This window comes from Vigna angularis, chromosome 2 (genome assembly GCF_016808095.1).
Source record: "Vigna angularis cultivar LongXiaoDou No.4 chromosome 2, ASM1680809v1, whole genome shotgun sequence".
NCBI lineage: Eukaryota > Viridiplantae > Streptophyta > Magnoliopsida > Fabales > Fabaceae > Vigna > Vigna angularis.
The window spans coordinates 663453-675613 of NC_068971.1; positions in this window are offsets into that span (position 1 = coordinate 663453).

Sequence of the window (12161 nt, forward strand, 5' to 3'; positions counted from 1 at the left end):
ATATAGTATATCCTATATTTTATAAGAATGAGTAAGTGAATAATCGTGTTAGAGACTATTTTTTTAAACACTTGCAATAAAATATTAGCTTTTTTTACGCAACTTCATATATTATTTTATATGTTAAAATGAAAAAAAAAATGAATGCTTTATTGAGTCTACTTGTGTATTTTATATTAAATTGAAAGGTTTTTGAAATACAAGTAAACAGCGGAATGGACGTAATTCTTTATTCAATTAAAAGTAAACTGCATTTATATTTTCTAAGGTTTTCTCAAAAGTAAATAGGATCCTTATTATTTTATGTTTATGATATTCATATATTTTTATTGTTGAAAATATTAAAAATAACGTTGTGTAAATCGCAAAAAACATCAATGAAGTTACTTGCAAACTTAAGAAACCTAAAAGTATACGAGTCTTTCTTTACGAGTTAAAAGTGTAGTATGTTTCTTGAATAACAAGAAATACCTTATAATACACAGAAAATGAAAATATAATATGCTTCTTAATAAATAAAAAAGTTAAAATGAGAAAAAAATAAAATTTATTTTTTAATATTTTCGCAGGTGAAAGAAAGGTGCATGTTTTTTTTACGAGGAAGCAAGCAAAGCAATGATTAATAAGATTTTGAGGAACAAGAAACAAACACGTAATCATGTCGATGTCAAAGGCACGTGAAAAAATCCAAAATGACAAAAACCGTCAGGTACCACGGAAACGACGCCGTTGGATGGGCGGTGCACTGTGTTTGTAACGTAAAAGAACTAACTATCACCATCGAGTGGGCCCCACGAATCGATCGCACGCGAGAACCGGTCTTTACTCTCGCCGACAAAACCAGCCCATCTTCCATTCATAAAACGACGTTTCTTAAACTTTTTTCGTTTTATTTATTTAGGGTTGTTAAATTAGACTTAAATATGATAAATTTATTTTAAAAAATTTATGAAAATTATTATATTACAGTAGTTGATTACCCACATTGAAGAACATGGATTGGTGAAAAGGATTGAAGAGCTACTCATAATTAATAACTAATTTTTTCACAACAGAAACTAAAAATGATATGAATGATATAAACAGGTTTTTGTGCATGTTGTCTTCAAAAATTTACACCAACAAGAAATAAATTTAATTTAAGTATATAAATATAAGTGAAAATATATTTTATGGAAAATAAAATATTCTCAACGAAATATCTCCACCTTACAAACCATCCATTTTATAAGAATAAATATATAATAATATATACCATAGAAAAATAGAAGAAAATAATAAAATTAGTTGGTGAAACAGATAACAATTTTAGGCCTAATTTTTAATTGCACTGAATGAATAAAAAAAATGGTGAAATATATCTAGATAGCAATAAGTTGGACATGATTCAGTTAATTAAAGTAAGGTATGACGTTTAAATCTTGTGAAAAAGATATGATTGAAACTAATTATTGGTGGTCAATTAGGTTACTGATGAAGCTTCCTTATTGATAAAGAATAAAAAGTTATCATAATTAAAGAAATACATAGTTACATAGATGAAAAGGTTCACTGATAATACATATGTAAGTGGTTTTATTCTATAAAGAATGGAAATATAGTTTAATCTCTAGAATATTCTTCTGAATAATTCCATTGGTATGTAGTTTATATATACATATTTTGAAGAAGAAACTTAGAGTACAAGTTACCTAATATAATTGCTTTTTTAAATTTCAAAATCACCAATTTCCTCATAATGACAAAATATTGAACCTCGGAAATCTCCACCTAGACAAGACTTTCTTCATTGCGTATCAAAGGAATCATGAAATTGTGACATCATCAATTTGAAATACTATGATGAGATTAAAATAGTTATTTTGAAAAATTGAGAGGTGCATGTGAAGAAATTGTGAGGGTTCAGGAAGTAAAAGCCGAAAGAGTAATATACCTGATTGAGGCTTCAGAAACACCCATTGCATTAGCATGAAAAGTTGGGTGCTTCTCTATGCACCTTTACCTATTCCTCCCTACACCTCCAATTAATAAACGAAAATGCATAAAAAAAATGCTCATTCGTTAAAATTTTTAAAAATATTTAAAATTTGTTAAAATTTTCAACAAATTTTAAAACATGTTAAAGATTTTAATAAATTTTAAAATTTGTTGAAAAATTTAAAATTTGATATCTGATTTTTTTTTAATTTTTACATTTTTTATTTTTAATATTTTAAAATAATTTTTACTTGTTTTAATTAAATAAAATATATTTTAAAATTATTAAGATTAGTTTTGAAATTTTTGAAAAAGTTGAAGGTTTAGGAAGAAGCTATTGCAGAGAGAAACACTCTCCTTAAAAAGTTTATCTAACAAAAAAAAATTCAGAGGCATGTTGTGATTACTTTTAATTGGTTTTGACTTTTTTGTGAGATCAATTTTTCTGTGTATAATATTCCTTTTCTGCATAAAGCAACTCTTTAATCTACACTTTATAAAGTGGTGGAAAGCTAGCATTGGTGCATAAACCAATTGAATCATCAAATTGCAAATTATTGGTAATTACATTCAAATAATACACCTTTTTTCAGCTATTCATTGTCAACTGCAGATAAGAATATAATTAAAGCAAAAGATATCATATTGCCATTTTAGTAACATTATGTGAGAAGCAAACAAGGACAACCTTTGCATGGTGGAGTTGGCTGAACTGTAGTTCTAAAAAAGTAGGTTTAACCATTTTCATATCTATTATTTGAGCCGAATAAGAATAATGAACAATGAAATTAGTGCTTTATTTTTGCTTAACAACTATGTTAAAATTTATAAAATAAAAATTAAGAGTTTACTTGAAATAATAACATATATTAATATATTTACTTTAAAATGGGAAAGATTCTCCATTTTTAAAATGTGTTATATGAGTGAAAATTTTAAAAGATGTGTATCATTTTAGTATTCACATAAAAAATTGACATATTAGAGAAAAAAAGGTAAATTGAAATTTAATTTCACATAAATAAATTATTAGATCATACCATACCATCTAATTGTTATCTGGTGTTTTAAAATATACATAGAATTTTTTTTCTCTAATATGTCAAATAGTGTAATACTTAATAAGCTCTTTAATACTTTTTAGTTAGAAATTTTAAAATTTAAATAGTAAATAAAACAATAAAATGCAGCATTCAAAACCATCAAAATCTAAATTTTAAGTGAGAAATGATTTACTTAATTTTTAAGATAGATGATAAGGTTGAGCTCGATTATTTATTTCAATAAGTTATAAATATATGTCACTGAATATACATATAAACACATACGATACTTCAACCCATATGCAGAAAATAAAAAGAGAAGATTAAACTATAAATAATAATATAAAAGAAATAATATTTTGATACCATTATTTATTAAATACATCTATTATATAACTACTCTTTAAATAAAATATTATTTTTTTATAAAATATAAATGTATAAGGTTGTAGAATGAAAGTAAACATAAGATAATTACAGCAAGTTCACATTCGAAGTTGATGAATCAATTAGAGCATCCTACAGTCTTTGGCCCTTGGCTTCCATGGAAGTTGAAACGTAGCAAAGATGCTCCAATATTATCCCTTAATACCAATTAAACTGACATCTGTTCACAGTATTCCATTAAAATAATTGATAAAAAAAATATATTTTAACGCAGATTTTTTCATAATACTTTTACACAACACACGTGTCATTTCTTTTATTAATTTACTATTCATTAGTTCCTGTAACTAACGTACTCAAACTCCAATTAAAAAATAACATAAATAATGTGTTAAGTGAAAAGAATAATTCTATGTTAACTTATCATTTGTTAATAAAAACTACAATAATAATACTTTGAAAGAATGTAAGATTTATTTTTGCTGAATTTCCAAACCATCACAAGAAACAATTTTAAAATTTAATTACATCTATGTATAAATCAAAGAAAGTTATTATTTATCTTTAGATTATAAGAATTTGGATAAGAAATGAATTTTCGGAATAACATATATAACTCTGGGTTCCAAAATCACTATTAATGATACTCGTTTGTTTGATTTTGTCTTCAATTAGTGTTGACACATGGCTTGTGACTGTGATCTCCATTGTTGAATGATTGCATGAAACGGATAATTTGCAATGTTAATTGGTGGCATTCTGTAATTTTCATCAATCAGTTTTGACTTGTGTGTGGCTTCTGTTAGTATAATGTTCCTTTTATCTTTTTAAAGTCATTATTTAATATATATATTCTCCACTATACCAATCAAATAACCAACATGCAAATGAATTTTTGATTAAAGGATCAGGTATATTTGATTCTACTGCATGAAGATAAAAAAGAAATCATGCAAATGATGGAATATTTCCCTTTTTGTAACATTCTATATTATTAGAAGTAAAAATAAGCACTATGTATCTCCACCTTAGTGGAATTTAGTTGAGTTGTCATTATAAACTATAAAGGTTCTTGAGAAATTATAAAGTCCATTATTCTCTATCTAAAAAGTAATCATATCTTAAACTTGGCGAATCAAAGCACAGCAAAGAGAGTAAGATGCATTTTCATCTTCTCTCTTTATCAGTCTATAAATATGGATGAATTCATTGTGATTAAGGTATAAGGTGTGTGCTTGACAGAAAAATAAATTAACAAATTTCTTAGGTCTATGCATGGAGCTTTGAATAATACAGAATGAGTTTTGGTGACCCCAAAGGCTTCCATTACTGCATGTTGCTGTCGGTTTAAAATCCTGCAACAAGTGGTAATGGAAGCTGGAGGATCATTAAAGACATCTGCTTATGTTTCATTATATTCTTAAACATCCTATATTTTTAATGTTGTGTTGCAGTAATACTGTTGTTATTTTACAGAATGCAGTTTCTAGGTCTTAAAATTACTGGTGATTGTGTTTGAGTGTTGCTTTTGTACTTGGAAAAGAAGAAACTTTCAGCATTTCAAAATCTGAAGCTTTTATACATGGAGCTTTTCTCGCACTTTTTGCTTGAGGGAGAAGAAACAAGACCACACTTTTTATTTTCTTGCAGGTTTTCGGTTCTAATGTGAAGAAAAAAACACTATTATTCTTGGCTTTGGATTCAAAGGGTGTTGCCGTGAAAGCTTATTCTGTGAATTACTTATGTTTGACTTGTTTCCTTTCCTTTGGTTGTACTGTTTTCAATTGAACAAGTTGTATTGAGAATAAGGTCAAGGGTTACTGTGAAGAGCTTTAACTCAGTGGGTATTTGCTGCAACTTGCTTGTTGTCACTAGAATATATAAAAAAACATTCAAACAAGTAGTAGTTGATTCTTACTGGTTCATTATTAATTTATTATTATATTGACATATTTTAAATTTAATGAAAAAATAATACATATACTATGTTGTAAAAAAAAATTGTGTTAACGTATTATTAACGCAAATGTGTGTTTTGTATATTCACATACAATCATTCTTTTGTATACTGAAATATCACGATATGCTATGATGTTAGAATCTGTAATATAGCTTGAACACATTGTCAACTATATTCATTTGCATAAAATTAGTTAACTATAAAAAAGAACTATTTCTAACTTCACAATAAATAATTACTATGTTTGATCAATTGTATAATTAGCATGTGTGAACATGTTATTTACTATAGTTTGATTCCATATTTTCTGTTTTATATTTTGGTATTATTTTTTGTTGTACATCATAGATAGACTGATATTGATATATTAATTTTTTTAATATATTTTAAAATATTAAAATCAGTATCTGTATTTTTAAAATACAATAAAAAAATAATACAGGAAAGTTTAACCGATAATCCAAATTATAAAACTATTTTGACTCCTTACACGTTACTAACAACTGTTCCTAATTTTTAATTGTTTGATATGTCCTCATATTTTTTTTAGCAATTTAGTCTTCATATTAACTTACATTTGTCATACCCCTTAAAAACTCACTCAAAACCCCAAGTAGTGGGATCCATGTGTCAAGGAGTGAGTGAGCGTTTCAGTTAGTGGAAAACAAGTGGCTGCAGGAGAGAGGCCGTTCGGTTTGGGTGACGACAATACTTAATGTCAAATTTTAAATGTCGTGTCACTTCTCTTCATGCCTTTCTTCTTCCCCAAACTGGTGAAACCATTTTCTCCATCTTCTCTCTAAAATCTCCACCTTCTCTCTAAGAAAATCACACATTTTCTTCTTCCGATCACCTCTCAGGCACCATTTGAACACTCCCGGCGTCAAGAGCTTTCGTTTAAACCGATCGGTTTATGATTCTGAGCCGGTGAGTTTCTTTCTCTTTAGCACGTTCGTTTAGTCTCGCATGCAACCCTCTATTTCTGGTCGCCTGAGTGAATCGTATAATTCTGAGTGTTTCTGGTTTTTCTGTTTGATTCAGTACTCCTAAAACGTGATTTTCGAACGTTAAGTCTTTGGTAGTGGGGAGCTCTATTCTGACTCGTTGAACGTTCGGTTACGTATAAAGGTAAGGGAAACTTATATAATTTGATTAAATTCTGGTTTTGAATGTTGGTATGTTTGCATGATACGTTGTTTGATTATTTGATGAGTATGAAAGATGCGTGTACTGCTTGTTTGGATGTGTGGATGGATGAATGATATACGTTGTGAACTGAGTTGAGATAAGACTTGATATTCAAACTGTAGTACTCTGAGTAAAGGTGGTAGTATGGTCGAGCGTCGTTAGCGAGTATTCAGTTATTCTTGGGAGTGCATGGTCTTACCTGATTTCTCATGCTTTAGGGATAATGTCTAAGAGTCTTTCTGTAATACTATATAGGATTAGATAAACTGTGACCGAGAGTTCATATTCATCGTTCAGTTTTCCTTTGAGCGTCCGTCTATATTAAGTTCTTCTTCTACAAGGAATTTTGTTAATGAAGACCGTGTTATAATATTATATATGTATAAATAAGTGTGGTGCAGTCGTATATATATCTATTCATTCATTTTATGAAAGTTTATTAGTGCTCGATCTTGGACTAAGCGTTCGATCTCAGTAGCGCTCGTTTCTGATAAGTATTTGGTCTTGGACCAGCGCTCGTTTGATAGTGTTAGGTTTCTACAGGGCTCGGTCTTAAACCAAGCGCTGATCTCGTTTTTAGTAATCAATTATTATTACCGTTTTAGAATAAAGGTCTTCACCCAAAAATCGATAGCGTTCGTTTCTCATAGTTTCTTATCAGTATTAGTATTGTGTGTCAAACAGTGTTAATCTTTAAAAGGTGTTTGGTCTAGAGTCTTAGTACTCGGCCTAGGCTTCGTGGCGTCCGTTTTGAACTCTTAGTGGTCTGTTTATTGAAGTGAATAAGTAACGCTCAGTCATGTTAGTTTTAAGAAGTGTTATTCCAGTCGAACTTATGAGATGATGAGAGAGTGTGATCGTATTTCAGTCGAATGTATTAATGATGAATTGTAAGAGAGTTTGAAATGTGATGTGAATGAAATAATTTGATTATGAACGAGTATTCCAGGGAGGAATATCACAGAAAGTGGTTATTGATTGGTAAAGTATGAATGTAGGCAAAGCTTAGCAGACGTTCATCCTGATATTCCATGATTACTCGTTCTCATGTAGAGAGGAGTAGGTCATGTGTGGGAATGGCAGGAGGTCCTAGTTCATAAGGTTAACTTGGACGGAACGGATCAACCTCGGGTGGGAGCTGTTGAGGGCATCTCAGTTACTACATCACCCGAGTGCACGAACGTCGTAGCTACACAAGATTCATACAGTCCGGACAGTCAGAGTCAAGTGGTCGTTAATTGCATGCCTTGATGTATGAATGTTGATTTGAGTGTTATTGGTTTAAGTATGATTGTTATATGTTGTTATTGAATAAATTAAATTACATAAGCTTACCCTGTTTACCATTTTTGTTTGTGTTGTGTGTCCTGTCGTTGTCCTGTTGCAATGATCATCCGTGTGGATGTGAGCAGAAGGAGAAGAGCTGCTGGAAGAAGTACTGAAAGATGCATCAGAAGTGAAGGTCGAACCTTAGGAACGTTCGGTCTGTTGTTATCTTTAATTTTTGAAAGACCGTGCAGTAATAGTGTATTTTGTACACCGTTCGGTCTAGTGGTAGCTAGCGTACGGTTTTAAATTTTCTGCTGTTATGTAAGGTCGTTCGGCCATAATCATATCTCGCTGAGTGTTGAACTGGTCTATAGTATTGTTAATATGTTATTATTCTCTTATATGATTTTACACTATATTGTTGGGACGTTACAACATCCAACGGTATTACCTAAAATATAACGAAATTCTTTAGAATTCATTATCGATTGCAGAAAGCATTATCGATTGTTATTATCATGTTCGTGACGTTAAGTATGTTTGTGTTTTAAAGACAATTTGTCACAACTTTTTGACATAATAATATTTATATTTTTCTATTTTTTTACCATTAAATCAAAATGAAATAAAATAAATTACATTATAATTGAAATAACAGTTTAAAAACTCAGAAAGGAATATAGCTTTCTTACCCATTATTGATCCAAAAGAATTACTGATTTTGCAAATGTTGAATTTTTTTTAACCCTGTTCATTCAAAAATTCCATCTAAGTGATCTAAAATTCCATCAAATAAAAAAATACCACTACATGCTTGTACCTAATATTCCATATTAACATTTATGTTGATGTATCATTAATAATGATGAAAGAACAGTTGCTGTTGTGAACTTATTATATATATATATATATATATATATATATATATATATATATATATATATATATATATATATATATATATATATATATATATATATATATATATATATTCCATGGTGTGTTGTTGAGCAAGAAAAAATCTATACATCTTTTGAAATATTTCATTTATTTCTGTTAATGGATGATGCACATGGTGAAAAGGATTATAGCTTTAATTCATGGAGGTACTAGTACGGAAAAATTATACACTTTAGATGATTTGACAATATATTAAAAAGAATTATAAAACATTTAAAAATGGAAACAAGGTTAGTGCTCGATTATAACAATAAAAAACATAAATTTATATATCAAGTTCGTGTCTATTAGTTTTTCCGGTAAATTATGTGATGATAATGTTGTCTTACTTATCATTTTGCTTAATTGTTAAAAGTAAAAGGTTTTGTGGTTAATGGAAAAATATTATGGGTAATGTAAAACGACAAGTGAGTTTTATTATTTTCATTAAAAGTATATTATATTACAATGATCGTTATTATATCACTTTCAATGGTGATAAGAGTGACAACAATCCACGGTCACTTAGTCATTGTAAGTAACCTAGTTATCTAACATGTTTTCAATTATACCAATTAAAATCATTCGTCATCATACTATAATACAAAATCATCTCATATTAATACAAGAGTTTCACTTTTTTTTAACACGATAGACAAATAAGTACGATGAAGAAATAAAATATCAACCATATCAATCAATTAATACGAATTTTGAAGGAAGATGACGAAACAAAATATCAGTCAGATCACTCCATTGATACATATATTAAAAGACAGCGACTTAGTTAAAAAATATAAAAATTATAAATAATTAATATACGAACAACATTTAGTAGGAATTAAATTGAAAATATATACCATTTATAATAGACTTGAAATTTAATTAAATCTATAAATCATTACATTTTAAAAATTTAATAAAAGAAATATATATATATATATATATATATTTATATAAATAATTATGATATAATAATAAATGTAACTATGTACATTTGAAGATCAAGTACCATATTAAAGCAAAAATTAATTATTAGAGATAATTAAAAAGAAAAATAACAAAAATTCTCTTTGGTTGATATCATATTATAAACATGTTAAACTAAGTCTATTAAAAGTCAAAGTCATATCAAAGAGCTTAATAGTACATTTAATATCTTGACAAGAGTGCATTCATTAAACAAAATAACGTTTGCCATGTTGTGTTGGATTTCCCTTGTTGTAGGGAGGACAACCAAAAGAGTGATAAAAAACGAAAAAAATATTTCAACACAAATTTTTTTATAACATTAGTGTCATTTCTTTATTAATTTACTGATTATTATATTAGCACACGTGTTATGTCTTTATTAATTCACTGATTATTATGCTGCCATATTTTTAATTTAAGGAAATAAATGAGATGTATATAGTGTTAAAATATTATAAGGAAAAAATTTAATTGTTTAATTGATGTCTAAATTAAGAAGTTAGTGTCAAGTTTCTCTTTTTATTCTTTACGTTTCTCTGCACGACACATACCCATCTCTTTCTTTCTTTTCGAGTCAGAGAGAAAAAATAATGCATCACCAACCAACTAAGTGCATCTTTCTTGTTTTAATTCTGAAGCGAATTTGGACTTTGACTGCGAAAGCAGATTTTACTGGCTCACTGCATGCACACGATCCATGTACATGTTGTTCTCGAATTCAGAAGGGAAAAACATCTGTTAATTCAAAAATCATAATTTAAGCAATTAAACCTAATTTTTTATTAAATAAAATAACTATTATGTGACATAATACATAATTATATAATCTGATTAACCAAAATAATTGTTGAACTTCTCAATCTAAACATAACTACATATAAACGGAAAGAAGATAGTGGAAAAGGAACTACTAAGAGCGTGAGGCGACGAGGTGATGAAGCAGATCGTGAACGTCGTTCATGTATGCCACTTCATGGGCGTCATGCATCGAAACCTCAAACCAGAAAACTTTTTGTTGGCCACCAACATAGACGACGCTGCTGGCAAAGAAGCATAAGAGAGAGAAAGAGATGGGTATGGGTCGTGCAAAGAAGCATAGGAGCATAGGATAAAGAAAAAAAATATGCAGACTTCTTTGTTAAAATTAACGAAATGGACTTAATTAGTGTAATTATAAAAAGTGAAGACAAAATTAAAACCTTTTTAAAAAGAGGACGAACTTGACACTAACTCTTAGACTAATTAAGCAATTAAACCAAAAAAAAGCTATGTTAACGTATCATTTGCAAATAAAAAAAGTAACATATTATATATATAAATCAAAAGAAAGTTACTCTTTATCTTTAGATTATAAGAATTTGGATAAGAAATGAATTTTCGGAATAACTTAATCTGGGTTCCAAAATCACTATGCAGGTATTAATGATACTCGTTTGTTTGATTTTGTCTTCAATTAGTGTTGACACATGGCTTGTGACTGTGATCTCCATTGTTGAATGATTGCATGAAACGGATAATCTGCAATGTTAATTGGTGGCATTCTGTAATTTTCATCAATCAGTTTTGACTTGTGTGTGGCTTCTGTTAGTATAATGTTCCTTTTATCTTTTTAAAGTCATTATTTAATATATATATTCTCCACTATACCAATCAAATAACCAACATGCAGATGAATTTTTTATTAAAGGATCAGGTATATTTGATTCCACTGGATGAAGATAAAAAAGAAATCATGCAAAATGAAGGTATATTTCCCTTTTTATAACATTCTATTATATTAGAAGTAAAAATAAGCACTATGTATCTCCATCTTAGTGGAATTTAGTTGAGTTGTCATTATAAACTATGAAGGTTCTTGAGAAATTATAAAGTCCATTATTCTCTATCTAAAAAGTAATCATATCTTAAATTTGGCGAATCAAAGCACAGCAAAGAGAGTAAGATGCATTTTCATCTTCTCTCTTTATCAGTCTATAAATATGGATGCATTCATCGTGATTAAGGTATAAGGTGTGTGCTTGACTGAGAAATAAATTAACAAATTTCTTAGGTCTATGCATGGAGCTTTGAATAATACAGAATGAGTTTTGGTGACCCCAAAGGCTTCCATTACTGCATGTTGCTGTCGGTTTAAAATCCTGCAACAAGTGGTAATGGAGGCTTGGGGATCATTAAAGACATCTGCTTATGTTTCATTATGTTCTTAAACATCCACAATAATAGATTTTTATAATGTTGTGTTGCGGTAATACTGTTGTTATTCTACAGAGTGCAGTTTCTAGGTCTTAAAAGTACTGGTGATTGTGTTTGAGTGTTGCTTTTGTACTTGGAAAAGAAGACAAACTTTCAGCATTCCAAAATCTGAAGCTTTTATACATGGAGCTTTTCTCGCACTTTTTGCTTGAGGGAGAAGAAACAAGACCACA